This window comes from Magnolia sinica, chromosome 13, assembly GCF_029962835.1.
Source record: "Magnolia sinica isolate HGM2019 chromosome 13, MsV1, whole genome shotgun sequence".
NCBI classification, from domain to species: Eukaryota; Viridiplantae; Streptophyta; class Magnoliopsida; order Magnoliales; family Magnoliaceae; genus Magnolia; species Magnolia sinica.
In genome coordinates this window covers 64,776,439-64,787,381 of record NC_080585.1, presented here as the reverse complement: position 1 = coordinate 64,787,381, position 10,943 = coordinate 64,776,439, and positions in this window count along the sequence as shown.

Genomic DNA, 10,943 nt, shown 5'->3' with positions numbered 1-10,943 from the left:
CACGAACTGGCCAAATTGTATCATCGGATCCTGAAGAATTTTAGTACCATTATGTCACCAAACACATATTGCATGAAGAAAGGGCAGTGTCACTGCACTGACAAATCCAACATGAGCTTTACTGAAATTAAGCACAGGTTGTCCACAACCCCGGTTCTTGTACTTCCCAACTTCGACAAGCTGTTTGAAGTCAAATGTGATGCCTCATAAGTCGGAATAGGGGGAGTTTTGTCTCAAGAAGGTAGGTCAGCCTTCTAAAGTGAGAAACTTAGTGTTGCACGTAAGAAGTGGTCTACATATGATATCGAATTATACACAGTGGTCCATGAACCGTGACATTGGATACATTACTTAATTAAAAGGGAATTCATACTTTATACAGACCATCAAGCTCTCAAATTCATTAATAGTCAAGCTAACATTAACTATATGCATGCTAGGTGGATTTCATTTTTGTAGAAATTCATATTTATGTTGAAACATAAGTTTGGGCAACAGAATAAAGTAGTCGATGCACTGAGTTGCCGTGCAACTTTGTTAGTCACTATGAGCAGTGAAGTTGTTGGGTTTGAGCACCTCAATGGCATATATACTAACGACAATGACTTCAAGGATGCATGAGTTAGATGCCAAGAAGGTCACCCTGGTAACCTACATATGTAAGACGGGTTACTTTTCAAAGGGAATCGATTGTGCATCCCCAAAAGTTCGTTGAGGGAGTAGATCATCTAAGAACTATATGGAGGTGGCCTTAATGGACACCTTGCACAGGATAAAACGCGAGCACTTGTTGAAAAACTGTACTATTGGCTACATTTAGTACGTGATATTGGTAGAGTGGTGCAGCAATGTCATGTTTGCCAAGTCTCCAAGGGGCAGTATCAGAATACAGGCATCTACACACCGTTACCTGTACCTGATGGCCCTTGGGAGGACCTATCGATGGACTTCATGTTGGGTCTCCCATGAACACAACATGGCATGGATTCAGTGTTCGTGTTAGTAGATCGTTTCTTGAAGATGGCTTACTTCATACCATACAAGAAGACCCTTGATGGGACACACATGGAAAATTTATTCTTCAGAGAGGTCGTAAGGCTACTTGGGGTCCCCAAGTCTATTACTTCTGACCATGATATAAAGTTCATTAGCTACTTATAGTGGGCTTTATGGAACCGGTTTGGTACACGATTTCAGTTCAACAGTGCCTACCACTCACAGATTAACGGGTAAACTGAAGCTGTGAATCGCACCTTGGGGAACCTCCTTCGATGTTTTTCAAGAGAAGAGCCAAAGCAGTGAGATTTAACCTTATCTCAAATGGAGTTTGCATTTAACAACATGGTAAACAACTCGACAGGGAAGTCTTCGTTCCAGGTTATTTATGGCCAAGTGCCTCGCCACACACTTGACTTTGTCACTTTGCCCAAGCTCCCAGGTATGAACATTGCAGCATAACCTATGGCAGACATGATCATAGGCATTCATGCTGAAGTATAAGACATGTTACACACCTCGAACACAAGTACAAGGAGCAAACCAATAAGCATCTGTGACAAAAGGTGTTCAAGGTAGGCGACCAAGTTATGGTCCATCTGTGCAAGGAGAGATTTCTGACCAGGACGTACAACAAGTTGACGAACAAGAAGATTGGACCAGTGTCGATCCTCTGAAAGATCAATGACAAGGCTTATGTTATTGATCTTGTGGACGACATGGAGATCTTGTGGACTTTCAATGTCATGGACTTGATCGAGTAACATGAATCGAAACAGGACGAGAACTCGAGGATAAGTTCTTTTAAAGTAAAGGAGACTAATGTAGAGTGGGTCGTGGATAATTTCTTGGCCAAGATGGACCAGAAAAGGCTCGCTCGGAGACAGACATGAGTCTTACCATCAGAACTTAAAACGGATGTATCTCGCAAATCGAAATGAGTTATCAGACGTAAAATATATAATTTTGGGGTAGGACGAGCTACTTTAGCCACCGAACCCTGCTATGCCATGTTATGCAACCTGGATTTGTGAAATACCGACAGATCGACGGTCATTTCAATTCTGTTTTTACTATAAATAATAAGTTTTAGTTTGATTATAACTCTTCATCCATTGGGCTTTAGGAGTTGCGCCCAACATGAAAAGTGCTTAGAATAATTAGGAGAACACCATGGTGAAGCCAAATCGGACACTTACTATTTTTGGCCAAAAACCTTGCACAGTAGCAAACATCTCGACCATCTATAAATAGTAAGTTTACTATTTATAATAAGTTGTGAATTCTAGGAGTTTTAGTTGTAGTTTGATTCTGAAATTTCTTTCATTGCTTAGTATCCCTATTTAAAGGGTTGTGAACTCATTTATTTCATTCATCAATTATTTTGGAATTTTATAGAATTTATTTTCTATTTTCCTATTTGTTTCCTCATGTATTCGAGAAGTCTCTGTGAGGAGTCCAGAGAAGTTTCATGGATTCAGAACAATTATCCCCTTAAGAAAGACGGCGCTCGACCTCACGTCCTTCCTTGTGTCATTTACCTATATAATTTGAAAGGATATTCTCTAGAACTTTCTATCCCAGCTAAAATCTAGAGGCCTGAAAACATTTCTTGTTGAGTCATTTTATTAAACAGTTAGCATGCATGAAATACAAGAGGTGTTACACAATAGGCATTTTAGTATTTATGAGTGGGGCCATTGTTTAGTGAACTAAAATGATGTTATTAGGGCCTAAAAATCTAAACAACAAAACAAAATCTGAGAGAGAGAGAGAGAGAGGAAGACAAAGATTGGACTCACGTTTAAAGAGAAATAGATAGATCGACTCAGATCTATCCATTTACAGTGAGTAAAAGGACCAGATCTCGCTGGACCTGGTACTCTTCAAGGAAAGCAATAAGCAAATTTCTGACCACATGGCTCTCTACCAAGCTTGATACCAACGAATCGAAGTAAAAAACCATAAGATCTAATGAAATCAACATCAAATCGAACAAAAAAAAAACCCTTGACTATAAAAATTCTATAAAAAAATTATGAAAGTAACAAATTTTTCAGCAAAAAAGGGGGGAAAGTGAAGATTGAAGGGACCTAACTGTCTTTGTCCTTATCAAACATGCTAAATGGCTCCCGGAATTTAGAGATCTGATCGTCCCCGAACTCCTATGCCTCCATCAACATTGATATCGGCGGAGATGCAGAGCAGACCATCTTCAATGAAAGATATCAAGAGAGAGAGAGAGAGAGAGAGAGAGAGAGAGAGAGAGAGAGAGAGTCGATGGGTTGTGGAGAAGACAAGAGAGAGGGGTTTTTCAGGGAGAAGATGAGAGATTGGAGTTTTCTCGGGGAGATAGGGTCGGTCACTGGGTTTTCTACGGAGAAGTAGATGAGAGAGACATAAGATGGTTTGGGTGTATGAGTAGTTAAACCATTCCTAAACCAAAAATGTTTCCGTTCCAAATTTATGATTTTGGTGTAGTGCCAGATTGAATTTCTTCGAACCAGAGGCACCTGAGGTCCAGTTGCGCCATGCCTTACATAGGACCAGGCCCACATACGATAGTCTACTTCAACTTCTGCTTGGCCTTCTTTTGGTTCAGCCATACTAAGAATGCATCTATGCCACATCCTACATCACTAACATAACTTTCTCCTTTATCCATACTGACCCAGAAATGACAACACAAAACTCACACAAGTGGACTGGTAATAACAGCACAAAACTCTCACATGTGGAATGTAATAGATTATTAAATTGGTTGATTACAATCAAATACCATCTAATAGTCCATTACATAGGTGGAATCAACCGTTGCATCCAACATTCATATCAGGCAAATGTTGCTGCAGACAATTTGGAAAAGTCTCTGGAATGTGGGTGTGATGAATGAACAGGTGACCGCTCAGTTTTTTCTTTGATAAATATTGTAAGTATTGGCTCATCATCGTGCCAAAACTCTCTAAGAGTTTAATGAATGCAAGTTTCTTATAGAAATAAAACTTTGAGACTCTCAACTTAGCTACAGTCGGTACACAATTCATGCGATTTTATATGATCATGTCAATTGTACAATTTAGGGTTGGCTGTGTATCAAGCATTATATGCTGCCAGAGTCCCTGGATACTCTCTTCAGCCAAAATTTCGAATTCCACAAGTTTGCCCATAACAATGATCAGAACCGTTCAAGTGGTAGGTTGCATCATCAATAAGACACATTTAAGTTGCCTTTAGAGGGGTTGCAATCATCTATACGTAAATATAAAATATTAAAAAAATATTTTAAAAAAAGGGGGGCGGGGGCTAATAAAAAAAGAAAAAGAAAAGTCGAGCCTTACATGGCCTTCCCAATGGTGCGGCCCACCTTCTGAAGTGTCTTCCAATTATCATAGTGGCCCGGCTTTAGGACTACCAATCAATAGTCCAGTAACAACCTTCTGGAAACCTGCGTAACCCTCCATCACCACTTTTAGGAATAGCTTAGTGGAAGTCGTGCAATGGAATTTATTATGTTGGCACAATCAGAAAAGCAAAGGCTTGTCTGCAAACTGGGACGCGTGTAAGTATAAGTTTCCAATTTAAATTGAAGTCCGACTGGTATTATTTTTATTTTTCTTTTTTTGTTCCAACTAATTACCGGCACAATGATTTTGTTAAGCCTTGGAAAAGGTGTCACTACCTTTTTAAAATTTTCCAACCTAACATGCAAGTATGGATATAGAATATTTTCAGTTTCCGGCCTGCTTTTGCTGTGAAACTGATACTTTCGAAAAGTAGCTTTTGATTTTATATTGTTTTCCCACTGTAGATTGCAGACAAGATTCATAGAAGATTTGCAAGCTGATTTCACTGTTCATAGATTTTTGCTACCTCAGTCTTTTATTTTGGATTTGTTTTGCTCTCGTCGTCCGTGCATCCAAGCCGTTGATATGATTTACGCACCATGGACAGGTGTTGGCCCCTGAATTTATTGGATAGGAGATGTTACCGGAAAATAAACCGAAATACTATTAGGGCCCGTTTGGCCGGGTGGATTTGAAGGGATGAATGGTACTAGGGTGGATGGCATGGATTTCTAGGTAATGATGGTGTTGTCAGTGGATTGGCTTGAGATCCATGGGATTGCTCTTGCTATGTGCAGTCTGTTTGGCACGACCGGCCAATCCCGGGATTAAACCTTCCCATCCCTTGCAATCCCTCGAACCAAACACATCCCAGGCAAATTTGAACGGATTAGGGTGGATTGGATGGGATTTAAAGGTAATGATGATGTTGTCAGTGGATTATCTTAAGATCCATGGGATTGGAATCAGATCACCAACTCTGTTTGGCACGCCTGACCAATCCTAGGATTTAACTTCCAATCTCTTCCAATCCGACCGGCTGAACAGGCCCTTAATAGCCCAGGTCAGCAATTCAAACAGTAATAGGTGCAAGCTAGTGGTCCAACATCCGTCTCCTCGACCAAGTATGGAGAAAGGCCAAGCTTGACCTCTAAGCACAAGGTGAGGAGAATTATTAATAAACTGTGATATTAAAAAAGTGAGCTAACTCACCTCAAGTCGGCAAGGCCTATCCTTAGATGAATGCGACCCGGCCTCGGTTGTAGACCAGGTCGAACTACTTTAGGACAATTGAACCCGCACTCCATAGAACCCAACCCGACCTCTATCTGTCAGTTTGCAATCTCAACAGAAGATCTAGGAAGGCAACACTAAAACAGCCCTACCCGAGATTCTAGCCGAATGATCAGGAAATATCCTCCACCCAAGTAAGGGGTCTGAATCTTACTATAATTCATTCCTTCCAAAATAGGGAGAGGTGCCCTCTACGCCACCGCCTCTCACCAACTATAAATAAGAAATCCCACAAAGGTGAAAGGTACGCACAATCTCTAGCCTTAAACCCTTAATCTTCAACTAGACCCAGATTCCTTACCTGACTTAGGCATCGGAGGGTCCCCTGCACAAGCCAGGGTCTTCTTTGTCTGTCCTTTATGCAGGTTCGCTAGCTCATGGAAGGCTAACTAGATTTCTACATCAATAGTTTAGCGCCGTCTATGGGAATGACATTGAAAGCCGTTCCCATCCCAACATATCTCAATAATGGCGAAGGGGAAGAAGAAGGCTCCCGCCTCCTTTGTTGCACCCAATCTCGAGCCGCCGAACTAGTCCACTAGCCACCAGGATTCCTCTTCTTAGCTGCAGGCTGATTCCACGCCTGCAGGGCCGGCACAATGATCCTAGAGTCATGGCGGACTACTTGTCTCCCTCAAAGACGTTGAATAATAACATGAATTCTATGAAGCGGCTATTGGAACAACTATAAAATCTCCCCACACAAGGTGACAGGCCACTGGCAGGATCGACGATTCGAGAGCTCCCCGAGCCATCCGACATGCCTATCACCTCCTGTAAAATCTGATAACTTGGAACATCAAGGCCGGTACCTTCTTACGCATCTGGCACCTCCGCACTGGCGACCTCCGATATGTGTCACGAGTTGGATAGAAAGAAGCGCGGCAAGCCACTTGAGGCAGCCATTGAGCCCATAGCTCAAAGCAGCGATCCTTGGGAAGGTGAGCTTAATGACATGCGAGGTCAAATCGGTGACATACGACAAGCTTGCCGATCGAATGTCTCGATCCCTGGGAAGCCGACCTCGGTGGAGGCAATACTAGAAGAAACTGAGCCTTCGTTTACTATCGACATCACGCACGTGCAACTCCCGCCGAGGTTCCGTATGCCTCAGATCGACTCGTACTCTTGGACCACTGATCCTGCCCAGCAATTAGAATCTTTCAGGGCTTGGATGGAATTACACGACACATTAATTGCGGTCATGTTCCGTTCATTTTCGCTAACCCTAGTAGGAGTAGCTCGGAAGTGGTTTTAACAATTGAAGCCGCAATTAATTAGTTCTTTCACGCAGCTCAGTAAATCCTTCATCACCAACTTCACGGGGGGAAAGAAAGTCTCAAACTGGCCTCCCACCTCCTCCATATCGAGCAGGTCCTTTTGGAAGTTTAAGTCAAACAGATTCTCAAGTAGCCGAACAAGATGAAATCTGACGCCGATGAGAGAGAAAAGTGAAAACATTATCTTTTCCATCGCGACCATGGCCATTCGATGGGTGACTGTTTCGATCTGAAAGAAGAAATTGAAGCCCTCATTCTTAACGAGCACTTGCAAGAAGACGTTAAAGAAAAGAATGGACTGACCTAAAGAACGAGCAACCTATCAACTGAAAGTGCCTTGGTTTGTCAATTAGCGTGAGTGTTGAGTCAGCAAGACAAGTGAGCCCCATAGGAATATCATTCAAGCGAGCCCCATAGGAAGTTCATTCAAGCATCTGCCTCGACTGGATGTGTGCCCCGAACTCATCATAGGTAAACTTATCCTCACACCCCATGTCCCAAAACACCAGGTATATAAAACCCTTAAAAATGGTTAGAAACAACACAGGGTTTTAGGTGTGAAAACTGTTTTGCAGAATCAGGAAAATCTCTAAGTTTTTAGCCCTTATCAATTTAACGATATGTGCTTCGATGAAATTGGACTTCATTATCGATGTCCTCGATACTCACTCAATGTTATCGAAATGAGGACTTCAGATGTCCAGCAACCAAAATGAATCTTGGGTTGAATTCTTGATGATTCGATGACAGATCGATATCATCGACTTTCGAATCTCGAGTTCATCGAACAGGCTTGATAAAATCGACAACTGATCAGGTTGTGTCCAGTAAGCAGTTAAGGAAACTCGTGTGATTTTCGATGTCTCGAAGAGAGCCTCAATATCTACGAATTTCAAATCTCGATGATATCTATGGACCTTCGATGATATCGGATTGGGACACAAATCTATCCAGCAAGCTTCCAAGTAAATTCTTTTAAATATTCGAGGTATCGAGAATCACTTGATGATATCGATATTCAAAGATCGATCATATCGAGACCGGGTCAATGTCATCGAATTGGGAAACAAAACTGTCCAGCAAGCTTATAGGAAAATTCCCTGAAAAGATCGATGAATTGAAATTGGTATCGATATCATCAATATTCAAAATCAGATGATATCGAGGAATGCTCAATCATATCAATGCCTGTTCAGTTTCAAAGGCAAGTCTGCTCTTAGGTTTTCAGATGTTGAGGAATTGATCCATGGGTCGATGAAATCAGAGTTCAAAATCTGATGACATCGAAGCATGTTCAATATCCTCGATCTATTAGCAAAAATGTTCAAAAGAGTTTGAAAGATTGAGTTTGTGTCATCGAGTGGTCATTCGACGCTATCGAGAGTATACGCTCGATGATATTAAAGCCTGCTCGATGATATCGAACTCTGCCAAAAAATATGACTATTTTATTTCTGTTGGAACTTTTTGCCTATTTAGTGAGAGCTTGCCTTAGGTTGTTGTGAGAGAAAATAGATAGAGCTTTTGAGTTTTTAATTCAGATCACCTATCCTAAGCCCTTTTCTCTCATGAGATTTCACTCCTCAATCAACCCTCATCGTTGATATTTCATAGAGTGGATTGGTGAATGAAATTCCGCATTTAAGGATCCTTCAGCTACCACCTTAATGACAAATCATTGAGCTGAGATTCCTTGAATGCATAGATCGTGGTATTACTCTATCATTCCAATGATTGATCATTTAATAGAGTAATTACCAGCATAACCTTGACCCAATCTGTCACCTTACATTGGAGTATCATAAGTGTTGCGGATCAAGTGAGCTGAAGATACTTCATCAGTAAAGGAGGAGATCTTCATCAACGTGCTTAATGGGGCTCATCTACTTATCTGTATGTCATTAGAGTCCAGAGACCCTGCTGATCATTTCTTTGTGTAAGATTGGGTCATAGGTGATTCTCACCCCTTTCAAGTCCTCATAGGAGGCCTCCGATGGGAGAATACATGTGGGTGTTGTGTGTTGACCCTTTCTCTTAGTGAGCATAAACTCGAGGTTCCTTGTGTGGATCCTTGGCTTCTGTGGCGTAAAACCTAGGTGCTGCGTGTTGACCTTTAATCTTGTGTAGGGCATAAACTCGAGGTTCCTTGTATGGATCCTTGGCTTGTGTGCCTAAAACCTGGGTATTGTGTGTTGACCCTTGCTCCTGTGTGGGGCATAAACTTGTCTCTTGTGGAGATATGTTAGGTACCTTATGTAGGTCCTAGAGTCAGCTTTGTGTAGGTTATACTGGTTTGAGGTAAACCTGATTTGAAACCTCCGTTAGTGAGATCCGGTACACTCAAGGGCTGAGTGCGTCTGCCGAAAGTGGAGTAGACACATAGTCGAATCACCATAAAAACGACTGTGTTTAGGATTGCTATTTACTCTTAATACTTGTGTGATTTCTCTGAATGTTTTCATAATGCATGCTTACATGATTACCTAGAACTAATTAAAATCACATCCACTACCAAAAAATGGAGTAAAGGCTACGGACCATTTGGGCTTTTAGCTATGGTTTTAAACCTAGCTATGTTGCTACGGGCTTAAGCCGTAGCTAAAAGCTCGAAAAAATCAAAAATAAGCCGCGCGATTTTCTTTCCCTCGGGCGGGCTGTTTTTCCATCCTCTATTTTCCTCTCTTTCCCTGGGTGGGCTCTTTTCCCATTCTCTATTTCCTCTCTCTCTCTCTCTCTCTCTCTCTCTCTCTCTCTCCCTCCCTCCCTCCCTCCCTCCCAACCACTCCTTTAAAATGAAGGAGATATATCGAAACCCCCATCCCTTCCTTTCTCCACTCCTCTCCTTCATCCCACACCCTAAATCTACAGGAACCCCTTCAACCAGCCGAGCCCTAGATTTGTAGAAACCTCTTTAGCCAGCTGATCCCTGGATCTGCAGAAAGCCCTTCGACCAACCAAAATGCACTCCCAAAACTTTCTCTCTCAAAAGCATTTCTTGGGTCTCTCTCTCTCTCTCTCTCTCTCTCTCTCTCTCTCTCTCTCCTTCGTTATTGCTGCTTCTGTCTTCTTCTTCTTCCTTCTTCATTGCCTGGCTTGTCTCCCTTCCTCACTCATTTTTTCTTCTTTTGTAGGGAGGCTACTTCCGCAATCCAATATTATCAGAGATCCCTCTCTGAGGTGTGTTCTTTTATGCAAAATTCAAATATTCCGATTCAAAATCTGCAGATGTTTGAGAGGTGTACTGGAAATCCATAGAAACAGAGATCAAATCCTTATTAGAGAAGCTCTTGGACGTCAAGGATGCAATGTCTGCTCCTGCAATCCCCACAACCTCCATCACCCAAAAGCTTACACGTCACAGAGAGATCCTTTGCGAATTCACCTAATGATGCAATATGCAGGTTTGCTTTAGTTGCTTTAGGGTTTTGATTTTGTCTCTAAGATGGGAGGGTTTGGACTGACGTACATGTATGTCAAGTGTGACTATATCAGTCATGCACACTGCGTTTGACAAAATGACCGAAAGAAACAAGAATTAGAAAAGAAAGGGTGCTCTTCTCATTCCATTCATTGACTGTTTTCTTTTTTTCCTTTTTTTTTTTTTTTTTTTTTGGGGGGGGGGGGGGTGTTTTTGATATGAATTTAGTTTTCTTTACTATTTTAAGGTGGAATTAAAGCAATTGGATCCTATTATGCTACGATGTTCACTATGTTGTTCTGATCTATCTACCTATCATTTATGAATGCACATTCTCTCCCTCCATTTTCTTTAAAAAAAATTTTTTTTGCCCCAATCTTTACAGGATAGATGTCCTATTAGAACTGGTGATTGAGAACCACTTTTCCCCAAATGATGGTACTCTTGAGTTATGTTATTACACCTTAATTTCTTTCTTAATAAGATAATATATCAAATTCCCCTTTTATTTTATTTTATTATTTTCTACACATCAACAGGCATATAATATACATAGGAACTAATGTCTAAAAATACGATTATTACTTGACTCTATCCTAGCTATAGTTTGAA